Source organism: Spinacia oleracea, chromosome 2, assembly GCF_020520425.1.
Source record: "Spinacia oleracea cultivar Varoflay chromosome 2, BTI_SOV_V1, whole genome shotgun sequence".
Lineage (NCBI taxonomy): Eukaryota > Viridiplantae > Streptophyta > Magnoliopsida > Caryophyllales > Amaranthaceae > Spinacia > Spinacia oleracea.
In genome coordinates, this window is record NC_079488.1 from 35,490,788 (window position 1) to 35,505,478 (window position 14,691).

General features: G+C 39.6%; 1 long non-coding RNA gene across 1 annotated transcript; it reads right to left on the bottom strand.

The window, feature by feature from the left end:
- Positions 1-2,726: 2,726 nt before the first annotated feature.
- Positions 2,727-9,064, bottom strand: LOC110797219 (uncharacterized). Its single transcript, XR_002535783.2, has 4 exons — positions 8,801-9,064; positions 8,583-8,630; positions 5,939-6,078; positions 2,727-2,979 (listed from the first exon to the last, which is right to left on the bottom strand). It is a non-coding gene; the product is annotated as an uncharacterized lncRNA (long non-coding RNA).
- Between the last annotated feature and the right edge of the window lie 5,627 nt (positions 9,065-14,691).

Genomic DNA, 14,691 nt, shown 5'->3' on the forward strand with positions numbered 1-14,691 from the left:
GGAGTGTCGCTTGGGCGGTGGCAGCGGCGGCTTGCCGTGAAGTGAGGAGCGGAAATTGGTTTTAAAGGTGGTGATGTGGCCTGGAGTGGCGGTTGCGGCTTGGTGGTGCAGCTGAGGGGGAGAAGACGAGGGATGTAGAGGAGGGGCAGGGAGGTCACGAAGGAGGAGAAGAGTAGGGCGGGGGGTGATGGTGGTGCAGTGGTGTTGGGGTGGTGGAGGAGGTGTTGATTGGTGGTGGTTTCAGTGGCAGCAGCCACTGAGGGTGGTTGTTCGTGGTTCGCACAAAGCAGGAACAAAAGGGAGTAAAAATTGGTTTTGATTTTGTTGATTTTTGATGTTGAAATTCAATTGGAATGTGGATTGGTTTGTATAGTAAAGTAGAGTGAAAGAGAAGCTGAAATCCTTGGGGGACAAGGAAATGAATCAAGACGGAATTCAGGGAAGGAGAGGAAGCAAGGAATGGCTTCCTTCTTCTCTATACGTGGAGAGCAAAGAGAAGAAGAGAAATGGAATATTGATTTTCTAAGGGCATTTTCGTAATTTTACATAGTTGGACTAAAATTCGGAAATTCGGTTGCTATTTTTGGAAACTACTAAAAATAGAAATGTTTAGCTAAAATAATTCTTTATAAAAATATCGTTAAAGAAAAAAAATAAATAAATGAATAAGTTTTCGCTTTATAAATTTATTGTTTAAAATAAATCGTAAAAACTTTTAAAATAACGAAATTTGATTATTCGTAATTATTAAAACGAAATAAAGCTAATAAATATTTTTAATTTTATTAAATCAAGTTTAAAAATTTCGGGAGAAGATAAAACCCAGTCCTGAGGCTGCGATTCGACAGGTGAACGTTATCTCGAGCGTCAGATGGGTCCACAAAAAAATCTTTGGGACCTCATTCCCTTTGTTAGGACCAAGTTAAGTAGTGTGGCGGTACCGGTTGTGCATAACCCGGTGGACCAACCTGCTGTTGAGGAAAACCCGGTTCCTCCGCCTTTGATGCCAATCGTTCCTGCTGATATGATGGTCGAAGATGTGACCCACGAGGAAGATCCCGAGGTCACCGATCTTCCTCCAGTCTGTTCTGAACCTGTCGCTCACGTGGGGAGTGATGTACCCTTTTTTGAATTGGGCGATGGTCCAAAGACTCCCGAGGAGGTTTTTATAGGTCCTTCATATGCTGAGCATTAGGTGATGGTTCCCGAACCTGCCAAAAAGGAGATGCAGGATGTTCCTCCTGTCTTTGCTCAACCGGAGGGGATTGAATTGGGGCATTGTGCTAAGAGGTCTCGGCCAACATTGGGCTCCACCTCTAGTTATGTTCTGGAGGGTTTGGCCAATGTTGATCCTTGTTGTGACGTCCCCTTGAAGCACGTGCTCATCGCAGTTCGGAACTTGATGGCTCACTATGCTCGCCCCTCGGTCCTCGGCGAGGATCCTTATGTGAATGCGAGATCCATGGTTGGACCCATGGCTGCTCGGGAAAATATGATTTGAAGTGTCCCTCAGTTCAGAGTTCCTGGTGAGCGGGAGAAGAACCCTACTCGGATGGCCCAGTACCATATGAACGAGGTAAGAAGTTTTATCCTTATTTGCAAGATATTTTGTTTTCTTGAGTGTGGGTTGATGCCTGATTTCTTCCTTTTTAGGCCAACTTTTGGACCGCGTTTGCGGTTGAATGCAGTTATTGGGAGGAGAAGCGGCTTCAGAAGTATGACGAGATTTATGCTCGTGATATCCCCAACCTTGACGATAAGGCCAACTTCCTCGTCTCTGAACTAAAGAGTATTAAGAAACAGTTGGCTGACTTGGTTGCTGATAACGAAGCTTTTGCAGCTAGGGTTGGAACAGAGGTTGGAAAAATCACTGTCCAAGGCATTACTGATGCCGAGACGATTCATCGTCTCCATAAGGAGAAGGAGGAGTTATCTGATAAACTTCAGCAGCTGCTGGAGGAGAGGGAGCGTCTCATCATGGCAAAGTATGATGTTGAGGCATATAGCCTCAACGTTATTGAGAGACAAATGATTATCCATTCCGAAGCTGACAAGGTGCCAGTGCTTACTAAAAGGCTTTGAAAGAAGACTGCTGAGTGCCAAAAACTCGAAAAGGAGAAAGCTGGTCTTTATACTGCAGAGCAGTGTCAAGACCAATACTTTACAAGAAAAAAGGGCTTTCGTGGTGATTATTTTGGCCTTTAGTAGAGAATATATTCGCTATGAAAACATTCCCCATCAATTAGCTATTCGAGGCGGTAGCCACCGTTGCCATAGCCTTTAGTAGCGATTAGTACATTCAATGGGGTAGACCAAAACAATCGATACGAAATACTATGTATAATAGTATCGATTATTGTAGCGATTATATTCGCTATAATTTCCTAATTTCACATACCAAGTACATTAGTTTTAGCGACAAAAGAATCGATGCTATTGGTAGTTATAGTAGCGAATGCAATAGACGCTATTAGATACCTATCGTATCGATTATAATCATGACTATAGGTTACTTATTGTTGCAAATTTAAGTGATACTATTAATTTCATAATTGATACATTTGCTTAAATAACAATTCAAATTGACAGTCTATAGCGGCGATTATAATCGCTACAAAATGGATCATACTAGGATTTAGTTTTACAATGGCTTGTCAAAAGTTGTCGCTATCAAGCATATTCACAATTATAATTATACATGAGTATAAATTTAAAATCACAAATAATGATAAGATAAAAATAGTATTATAAATAAATAACTAATACAGAGTAAGTCATAAGTCATTACATAGGTGATATATAATTGTCTAATAATCTTAAAAACTTAACAAAATGTTATCTAATAATCTGCAGTGACAAGATAAATAACTAATTAACTACTACAATGCAGTAACGAAACAACTAATATAATATAACTCAATAACGTCATGTGCTTCCTCAAATAAGTCCGACTTCACCGTTTACCAAATAAAGAGTTATCTGCAACTCAAAAGAATGTACGATAATTAATATCACTAGTATGGAAATATTTCCCTACAATAAATGCACCGCAACATACCTAACAAATAGCAAGCCAAACGATTAGCGTAAATTGGGATACAATTACATCATTGTTTACTGATTTATGCAAAGCTGCAAATTATAGCCTATATAAACGAGGACAAGAGCAGCCTGGGTGGTCCGTACTGTGTGCACACCTTCATAGCAGTGCGGAAGACTGCACGGGCAGCACAACTTCATAGCAGTGAGCATACATTTGAGAGCACAGTACAATCATGCAGAAATAAAGCAGAAAATTATTTCCAACTTGGTCTTTTTCATCAGAACAGACTTACGCAATACACTCCCTAAAAGAGATTATTTGTGAAAACAAAGATGTGATTGAAGATAACATCAAATCCCACCCACCACTCTACATGAAACCCCTACACCTCTAGAAACACATTCTGAGATGTGAACTCTCTTAACAACCCCAAAGCTTCGGCATAAAGAAGAATTTGGAAGCGACCAGAGTGTTCATCTCCATCATTATAAAAGAGCTGCTAAAAGGCGATCATCTGACACATTACTAAAAAAACATAGCAGGTCAAAATCTCCTCCCTTCCCCTCCCTCGCAATTAGTTACACTTTTAGTACATAAACTGGTAACCAATTCTCCATTTGCAGTCAGTCTAACTCTGTCTTCACCATAACAGTCCATGTAAAGGACATATTGGAGAGGAGGAGCTCATAAAATGTGGGAAGCTGAATCTTGTTGATCTAGCAGGATCTGAGAATATTTCTCGTTCAAGTGTCAGAGAGGTTGTATTAATCAATCTTGTTGATCTAGCAGGATCTGAGAATATTTATCATTCTGTTTACTCTTGTTGGCTATTTGTTGATCCTAAATTTAGTCTTAGTGAATTAATGAGTTAATGACTGCTGATTGTTGTGAAAATGAAGGGGTGTGCAAGGAAAGGTGGGGAGATTAATAAGATCTTACTCACCCTTCGAGGAGTTATTAACGCGCTAGTGGAACAGTGAGCTCATATACCTAACAGGTTCGGACTAGTGGAACATTCAGCTCAGACAAGGACGGAGTGTCTCATTTACTTTTTTGAACTATTTTTTTTTTGGTGGGTTTAACCAGGGACAGTAAGCTGAGAAGGTTACTGAGAGACTCCCTCGGAGGGAAAATGAAGACTTGTATCATAGCAACAATCTAACGATCTACTCATTGTTTGGAAGAAACCATTAACACTCTTGATTATGCTTATCGTGCTAAAAATATTAAAAACAAACTTAACCAAAGTACTCCACAACTTAACCATTTATTTTGTTCTTTTTCTTTTATTTCTGTTGATGTTGTGGGCATCTCAACTTCTAAGTATAACTCATAAGTACTCCACAACTTAACCAAAACTCCACAACTCAGAAGGCTGCTCGGTTAGTAGGTTAGAACTTAGAAACTATAAGTTACTTCAGTTTCACTTAGTACTTTAAATGGGAAGGGGAGAGGATTACCTGCTGGCCTATCGAGGTACTATGACAAGTTGTCAACAATCAATTTACATACAATCTTCTTATATGTGTTCTTCTGTGTTCAGAGGCCAAGGCAACAGTGTTTCAGGGGCAAAACAGTAAGTTTCTATACAGTTTTGCTATATGTGTTCATCTGTGCTCAGGTTCTATTGACAACAGTCTTTCATATACAGTCAGTTTCATTATTATAATTCTTCTTTTTGTTTGTTGTCAACGCTTTAGGTTTCTCTGTATCATTACCCCATCAGCAAACGACTTCCTATATGTGTTCTGTTTTCTTACCCCATCAGCAAACATCACTTGTAGTAATATGAAATAAAAAGATTTCCTAATTATGTATTAACATTCCTACAGGTGAGCAGCTGTAGCACTAAGAAACCAAGACATTGTGCCCTCGTGATAAGCTTGTGTCTACATTAGCAAGGGATGTAACTTTTGATGGTTTAATTCTCTACCTATAGCAGTAGCAGTTTTGTTTGGTGTAGCTTTAGCTTGGATGAATCAGATGCACATGTTAGGAAACCATCTATAAGTTGCTTGCATGTGTGATGTATGCTTCATTCTTAATATTTCCCAAGTTAAGCCGTGTACAAGTTCTTAACAGAAAAAGATCTGTTATGCATTGTTTAAGTGAGATCGGGCGTGATTTCATGTACTTTTTACTCAAACTTACATGGTAATGTGAGAATGCTAACTTTTGCTACACTTTGCAAGTAATGTTCTTTAAAGCACTGAAATATTTGACAGACTATGAGATGAAGAAGTGTTACCAAATGCAAATTACAAAATCAATAGTACTCTAGAGGGATTGGTGGTAGGAGATGTTGCTGGAGGTATGGGTTCTGGTTATTGTCTCTCTTTGGTCTGGTAAATGTTTCATTGAAGTTGTCAGAAATTTCAGCTCTAACTATAAACAACTATTATTTGGAAGGTTTAAGCGCTTATGTGACGACTTTATTAGATGTTATCAAGACTATATTGCAAGTCCAAGGACCCAATTTAAGGTATATCGAAGTTCAATTACACATGAATTTCTCTGCCATGCCTTGTATGTACTGTATGAATGCTCAATCTATGATATCTTATTATCAAGTATTTTATTAGATTACACTAGTGCCAATAAGTTCTTAATATGACCTAATCACCTCCCTTATATGACACTCTTCCAACTATCAGATTGTTCGAATGTTTGACGATGTCAAGAAAAGACAAGTGCTACATTCCTTGAATTATTCAAAATTACAGGTTTAAACATTGACAAGAATCTTCTTAAAAAACTGCATACAAAATCAAAATGCGAACTAGCATGGAATCACTAGCCAAAATATCTAGAGACAACCAACTACACATGAATTTTTTTCCAGTTACAGATCAACAACCAACAACAAATATTTAAGATGAAGTAAACAATTCTTACCGTCCTTGTGCGTTGCTACCTAAGCTTTGCATTTCATGACCCCCATGTTGAAGTGTCATCATCCTATAAGATTTGACAATTCGTCCGTTAGACTATTCAAATCCACCAGGAAGTTCAGCTAGTTTTTCTTTCATCAGGTCCTACACAACAAACAATAACTTTGCATTAAGAGACCTACCAAGTACTGATAAATGAGCTTTCATGTAACCAGTTAACAAATTCATGCGTATGTTAGAGTACCCTTGAGGCCAGACTGGAAAAGGATTTCCCACTAGAATCATATGGCGACAGATTGTTCATGGCAAAACCAAGTGATCCATAGTTTCCGAACTTTAATAGAATTCAAATTATATTAAGAAATCGAGTGAACACAGTGAAACTTATAAAACCAATATACCAGAGGATAAAGAAATGATAATCAAAGACAACTTAGCTAGAATAATATTAAAATAGACCTGTTTTTCTGAATTCTTATATTCAATTAACCAAAAGTTTATTCTGAATAAGGACACCACAACAACAAAATATATGTCAGCCTCGTGACCATTGATAACATAGAACACACAAACATCAGTGACAAGCAACCTCTGCTGAAGGATTTGGGACTTGGGAGCCAAAATGAAGGTTGCTGACATTTTTTTTATCTAACCCCAATCCTACAAGAATATGAAAGTCGCTGGAGAGCTAACTACAGACAATGAGTTATGCGTTTAATGAAAAATAGTAGTAGCAATATGCAAAATAGTGAAAAATTGTAAAGGGCTTGACTAAATATTTGCTCAGTTTCTATCAAACATCTGGAATAATTTTATAGGCAATCAAGAAGAAAACCCCAAGAGATGGTGTAGCTAAACAAAAATGAGATACACAGAAGTCAGAACTTGAACCACAGCCTTAGAGACACAAAATCACTCCAACGGAAAATGGTGTGAGCAGAATCAAACTTGAATTAATGAACGTGTTTAGGTTCATATAGAATATAGGTCAGGGTATTAAGCACAATGAATAACTAACTCTGCACTGTATGACTATACACAAACTTTAAAGTTGGTTTTCATCAACACCATATGATTACAGTACATAGAATATACACTATCTATAAACATGCTACTAGCTATGAAATTAAAGTGGCAAAACAGAAAAAGGTGAATTTGCAATTATAACTATAGACAATTCTTCCAATTTTAAAACCAAGCTAGGAAAATTACAATACATCTATGACTTAGTATGATAGGCTTTATACTTAGCTGACAGCATCAGCAGCAGCAGCTAGATGACAGCATCAGCAACAACAGCTAGCTGACAGCAGCAGCATCAACAGCTAGTTGACAACAGTAGCATCAACAGCTAGCTGGTGGCAGATCCGTGGCTAATCCAGCAGCTTGAACTTTGTATAATTCTAGGTTTTTCTAGATAATTTAAGGTGTGTTTGGCTTAAGAGGTTCATTTTAATTCGTTGCACTGAATTTGGTTTCTTTTTCGTTCTTTACGCAAATTATAGGCGAACTTGTTTTTTCTAACTAAATTCTAGAAAATTTAAAATAAATTTATCTTAATTACGTTCGTTTATAGTTCTATGCACTGAGTTAATCTAGAGACTCACACCACCAGCCAATATTAGAAGCACACCACCAGCCAACTCGTTGGGTCTGCTGGATAGTAGCTGCTGAATTTCATAAATGAAGAGAGTTGCTAGCTGACTTTCACAACCAGCCAACAGCTCAGTGTATGCAGACTATAACAAAAATACAAACAATAGACCTGGACACCCAACAACAGCAACAACAGACCAGAAATCTCAACAACAACAACAACAACAACAACAGACCAGAAGCTCAACACCTCTATCAAGGCATAACACAAGAATGCAACAACTACAACAACAATACACTAGAAAATATCAAAAACTTAAAAAAAAAAAAAAAAAAAAAGACATATAGCATATCAACAAAATACCAACACACTATAATAATTTGGTTAATTAATCTAAAAATGGTATCATAACACAAAACGTTACAATTCTGATTCATACAACCTTAGACATCAATATCAAAGAGTAAGTAATCCTGGACTAATAAAATGATAGATGAAATTCTAATTATATTAACTTATTAAGCCCAAAAACACAGGGGTATACAAAGTAGGACCTAAGGACGAGAATCTACCACTGAATACATAAACAAGCTGAAGCGGAATTATAAATCATCTTAAGTAGATAAAAAGTGATCATCCCAAAGGATGAAAGATCAGTACTTCTTACCAAAATTAAAACTGAACCATAGGATGAAATATAACAGTATTTCTAACAAAAATTTAAAATGAACCAGAAGATGAAATATCAACCAAAATTCAAATAGAAAAAGGTAAACTTATCTAAATATCGAAAAGAATTAGGAAAATTCAACCAAAATTCAAAAAAAATTAGAATATTTATTTGAAAATTACTTGGAACTACTTCGTGAAATCAACAAAGAATGGAGAATTCGTTTGCACTTAATACCTCAATTTGGGGAAATAGAAATGGGATGACAAATGAACAACCAGAACTGAATTACTATGTACTTATCATCTAAATATCGAATAGAATTAGGAAAATTCAACAAAAAAAATTGAAAAGAATTGGAATAAAGAAGAGTAAAATTACCTGCTTCGTGAAATCAACAGAGGATGGTAATTCGTGTTTTTTGAATACCTATTTGGGGAAGGAGAGAAGTGATGAAAAGGGAACAACCACAACCGAATTAATATGTAACTATCATACAAATATCAAAAATAATTAGGAAAATTCAACCAAAAATTGAACAGGATCGGGAAATTCAACCAAATTTCGAAAATAATTAAAATAATAAAGAGGAAAATTACCTTGAACTTGTGATGAAACAGCTGCAATTGAGTTCTGTGAAATCGGGTTAAGAATCCAGGATGAAAACCCGATTAACATTTGCGCGAAATAATCACATCCGCCCCAGAATATCGCGTTTCGAGTTCAAGCTTTTGGTATCTATGGAGAATGAAAGAAAACTAATCTAAACCCTAAGTTTAGAAGACGGAAGGCAGTGGAGAGAAGTGAAAGTTTTAAGCGGAAAGTTTTTTGGCAAAAAATTTTGAAGGAAAAGTTGAGCGCAATTTGTGAAAAAATAGGCGGTACGTTTAGGAATAATATCTAATTTGTTTTTTCGTATTGATTAATTAAAGGCTGATATAGCGATTATGAAGTACGGTAATTGTCTATATTATTTAACACATACTATGGACTTATAGTAGCGATTATACATTCGGTACTAAATAATCGCCAAGAAAAGGTAAATTTCTTGTAGTGATATTAGAATGGCCTCTGCGGTGCTCGTCGGATGTTTGCGAAGAATATGCCTGAGGTAAAATGGGAGGAGAAGGTGAGTGTCTGGCTCGAGGCTAAGGATCATCTGGTCGAATGTGAAGCGGATCGAGATAAGGCCACGAAGGAGCGTGAGCAGGCTGCTGAGGAGGCTCGGGGGCGGAAGGTTGCTTATGAAGATGACAATAATGTGGGTACCTCTTCTAAGGCTACTCTCCAAGGTCCTGCCTCCGACGTCCCTTAAGAACTCGGGCAGCCTTCTTCTTCAGAGTCGGTTGGTTCCAGTTGAGGACTTTCGAATTTGCGCTTAAACTTCTCCCTTTTTGGCTTCAGCTCTGCGATGAACTTCAATACCTAATCTTGTTTTTGCTTTCTTATACTTCAGTAGGCTGATATCATCTGTTGCTGGTTGCCGATTTTAGCTTTATCCCATTTTCTTTTCAATTTTTGAGGAATCCTCGGTTAGTCCCAAGCTTCTGTTAATCTATTCATGTATGCTCCCTGGATCTTCTCTTTTTTTCTTATTTTTTTTTATATTTCCGACTTTCATACTTCGGGGATTTGCAACTGTTATTGAATTTCTTTGCTTTTCCGTTTCTAAGAGTCGTGATTTCCCGAGTATGTTTCGTCTAAGTTCTTGTGATCCGAAGATCCGTCCAAGACTTGTTCCAAGTTCTAGTGATCTGAAGATTTGTCCCAAAACTTGCTTGTTTAATCCAAGTTCTTGCAATCCGAAGATCTGTCCAAGACTTTCTCCAAGTTCTAGTGATCTGAAGATCTGTCCCAGAACTTGCTTGTTCTTCCAGTTTCTTGTGATCTGGCGATCTTGGCAAGAAGCTGCTAGTCATTCTCTTAGTTAGGTGACTTCGGCTACACGAGGGTGTTTTCCAATGTTAGTCTAAGTTTTGTGATCCGAAGATCTATCCAGAACTTGTTAACTTTATTTTGAGCGACTTTGGTTTCAAACGGTGTTCGTCCAGAATACCGCAAATCTGAGGATTTTGGACGGGATTCTGTTCGATTTTTAGGGTCATTAATTTTTTGGAGCTTCGCCCAAGAAATATCTATCCAGTATTTATTTTATACTCGGTGATCCGAAGGTCATTTCTGAGGTAGCATGAATATAAGTCAAAGCATGATAAAATGAAATTGCAAGAGATTGGTTTAATGAAACACATGGGGCCAGCGGCCTTTTTCTTCTTATTAAACAACTTACTTGTATTACAAGGGGTGGTGCTCATACAAAGTATTTCTTGAGAACATCGGAATTCCAATGGTTCTTGAAGACCTGTCCAGCTAATTGCCTGAGCATATATGCGCCAGGTCTTTTTCCAGCATGGATGACATAAGCTCCTTCCCAAGTTGTCCATAGCTTTCCATGGATTATCCCCTTCTGAACTCCTACAGCGTTTCTGAGCACTAAGTCTCCGGTCTTCAGAGGTCTAGCGTTGTCTCTTAGATTGTAGTGCTTGCTAACCCTTTGTCGGTAGGCTGCATTTAGAGTTTGGCATCGTCCCGAGCTTCATCCAGCAGATCTAGAGGCTCGGTTATAAGTTGATCATTGCTTTCTCCATGAACCCCATCATACTTGTTGTATGATTTGATTCTCAAGCTTTCTGTCCCGATCTCCACAGGGATGAAAGCCTCGGACCCGTACACTAAATGGAAAGGTGTCTGTCCAGTGGCTTCTTTCTCGGTGGTCCGAAGGGACCATAGTGTTCCTGGTAACTCCTCCAGCCATTTAATCTTCTCGTCCTCCACTCGCTTCTTGAGTGCGTTCAGGATTAGTTTGTTCGCGGCTTCGGCTTGCCTCTTGCTCTATGGGTGGCATACTGCTGAATAAGCTAGGTGTATACCGAACTGTTTGCACCAGCTTTGCATTGGAGTGTTATCAAATTGTTTCCGTGGTCTAAGGCCATCAACCTCGGTATGATGAACCTTGTAATTATATTCTGCCAGATGAATTTCCGGACTTGGGCTTCTGTAATTTCCGAAACTGGCTCGGCTTCAGTCCACTTGCTAAAGTAACAACTTCTACAATCAACCACTTCTTCTGGTTTACGGACGTGGGAAATGTACCAATGATTTCCAATCCCCATTGTGCAAATGGTAAGGGATAGAGTGTTGATTGTATGGTTTGAGCTGGTTGGAGGATGGCTGGGGCAAATTTTTGGCACTTCTCGCACTTTCTTGTCATCGCTTTTGCTTCGGAAACCATGGTGGGCCACCAGTATCCGGCCCGGAGTGCCTTATGTGCTAAGGCTCTTCCTTCCATATGATTTCCGCAGATGCCCAGTGGGTTCACTCTTAAAATGTAGTCTGCGTCGGTTAGCTCGATGCACTTCAATAGCGGTGCTGAGAAAGATTTCCTCATGAGCTCTACGCTGGCATCGATGATGAACCATCTGTTGAATCTTTTCAACTTCCTATCTAGAAGCTTGTCTTCGTGAAGTTCTCCCCTCTCCATGTATGCTACAACTGAGTCCATCCAACTCGGCTCGGGGCGTAGATTGCATACTATAGGGGGTGGCAGATCAAAGAGTCTTTCTTGATATACTTCCACATGGACTGACCTATTCAGGTCGATGAGCGTTGAGCTTGCTAGTTTTGACAGGGAGTCGGCTTGTGTATTTTGTCCTCGGGGAATGAGGATGACTTCGAATGATCTTAACTTTGACGTTAAGGATTTAATTTTAACTAGATAGGTTGTCATGCTCGGCCATTTGGCCTCATACTCCCCTTGGATCGTGGGCGGCGGGCTAATATTCGGCTGATATATTCTTCCGAAAAGGGTAAACTTGTTGATCTCAGTCTCCGGAGGAGGGTAGGTGAGGGGTACCGCGTGCCAGTCTTCGGTGAAGTAATTCTGGCCTGCGGCTTCAGTTTGGAAAAGGTTGACATCATCGGTATTGTCATCCCACATGCCGCAGATATCTCCATATTGGTGTTGGTAATCGTGCCAGTGGCTTTCCTTGAGGCGTTATGTAGCTCAAGGGGTCGAAAGTTGTGCACTCTGGGTGATCGAGTGTTATGCAGCAGGCTCCGAGAGGACTTGTGTTATTGCTGGGTTTGTGCACATTGGGCAGGAAGATGATATTTTCTTCTATCATATCTTCTATCGTGTTTTTATGGAACAAGCTATTTTCGATATCGTGGCCTTTGAATCTGTGGTACATGCAATATGCAGAGTCGTTCCAGTATTTTTTTTTTTACTGCAGGCTCAGGTGTTGGTTCTAACGGAACCAATTTACCTTGAGCATAGAGTCGGTCGTATTCCGCTTCTCAAGTTGACCCCGGTGGGGCGAACTTTCGGCCCCTGACCCAGCGTTTGGTCCTTGGTGGATTGCTTTCGATGGCGTGGACCTCTTGGGCCTGGGATTGTTCGCTTTTCTTATAAGTGTTGTTTCGAGGCTCGTATTGCGGTTTTGCCGCATCATTCTGGATGTTCTTGAAGAGATCATCTTCAATTTTGTTGCCCAAGTCATCTTCCTTGCATTATCCTGCTCATTTTGGGCCAGAGTAGCCGTCAGTTTTTTATTTTCCATGCGGAGTTGTTCCATAGCAGTGGCCATTAGTTGGACTTGTGCGGTCAAATCTTCAAGCGAGATGTTGCTAGTTGGTGCATAGGAGAACTGGGGTCGGAAAACTGGAGATCCTAGAAAAGGAGAATGACGGGTGGAGACATGAGTTAATATTTCTCCAATCGGGCGAGGAATTGGGGTGGAAGACTCAAGACGCGCTAATCTCTGATCTTCGGTTCCGCGCCAAGTAGCAGAACCAGTCGTATGTTACAAGACAACTATTTAGGGTAATGGATTGGTTTCTTTTTACTGGATACAACTTGACACTGACTCGGAACTGCTCGATTTCTTAGGTAAGGATAATTTTCTTCACTTAGATGTGTGTCGATTTATTTTAGTTTGAATGGTGTCATGCCATCCTTAAGTATCATTGGTGAGCCAACAATTACTTTTGCGAATCATTTTTTTAGTTTAGGCCAGAGTTCGCGAAAATTGTCGAGAGTGAAGCTAGCATCGCTAGAATATTCCAGCTCTTGGATTTGAAGCGTTGGAATTTTCTAGCGCTCGCTTGTGGTGCGATGGAAATTTCCAACGCATGTAGGCATTTGTGCAGTTTTTTCCTTTTAGTCAATTTTGTTCCGTGGCTTGGATTTTACCAAACGGGTCCCTTTTTTTGAGTGTTCGTGCGCTCAGACATTCAGCGTTGTGATGCAAATGGTAAGTATTTTTCGCGTACTGGCCTTTGGGTTTGATTGGCAAAAGAGAATGCGGATTTTTGTTAATTTTGACTTAATTAGGATTCAATTCCCTGAAAATACCTTCGGCGCAAATTGAATATGCGTTCCGGAATGGGCATTTTCAGCCAGACCTACGTAATTCTCGGGGCAGATGTGTATTTTGGTCTTTCGAATTGGTTTCAAGATGGACTGGGTTCTGAATTTTTAAATTCTGGTTAATGATTCAAATGCGAAGAAAAGTAGGCGGGCGCTGGAAAATTCCAGCGCACAAGATGGCAGCGGTGGAATTTTCCAGCGTTGGCCTGAACAGCGTGAGAATTTCATGCGCACGCCATTATGCCTTTTTTTTCCTCGTCGCGTGCGCTTGAAATTTCTGGCGCTTTGAATTTGAGCGCTGGAATATTCTAGCGCATGTCAGGGCTGCGCTAGTTTATTCTGGCGCTGGGCTCCTGACTGCGGAATTTTGTTTCTGATTTGTAACTTTAGCATTTATTCGACGTTTAGAGTATATTTTTGGAATTCGATAAGCATTATTGACCTTAAACTAAGAATCTGGTTGATTAGTTTCACACAGCACATAAAAATCTACATTTAAACTCACAACGAGCATGATTTCAAATACAATGTGCATTTAGTTTATCCTAGTCTCTAAGGTTCAAAAAGGCTTGGGTGTCAAAGGGTACCAAACCTATTGTAAATCCCCCAACAGGCCCATGTCAGAGTAACCGAAGTACTCTATGCTTTTCCTTGTTAGAGGTATTAGGACAACCTCGGCTCCCGAGCCGTTGGTTATGAAAGATCCATCGGTGTAGACCTCCCAAGTTCTCTTGGTGTCATCTAACACTTCCTGATATGAGCATTCGGCTAAGAAATAAGCGAGTGCATGTGCCTTGATGGTTGCCCTCTGCTGATACTTGATACCGAACTATGAAAGTTCGAAGGCCCAGGCAGCAAATCTTCCCGACCTTTTAATTTTATCCAGCACCTTTTCCAGTGGCTGGTTGTTTAGCACCACGATTTGATGAGAGTCGAAGTAGGGTCCTAGTATTCTTGCAACTACCACCACTGCGTAAGCTACTTTCACAATAAGGGGGTACCGAGTCTCGGCACCAGTTAAAGTTCGGTTGGTGAAGTAGATTGGTCGTTGCTTTTCTCTTCTTC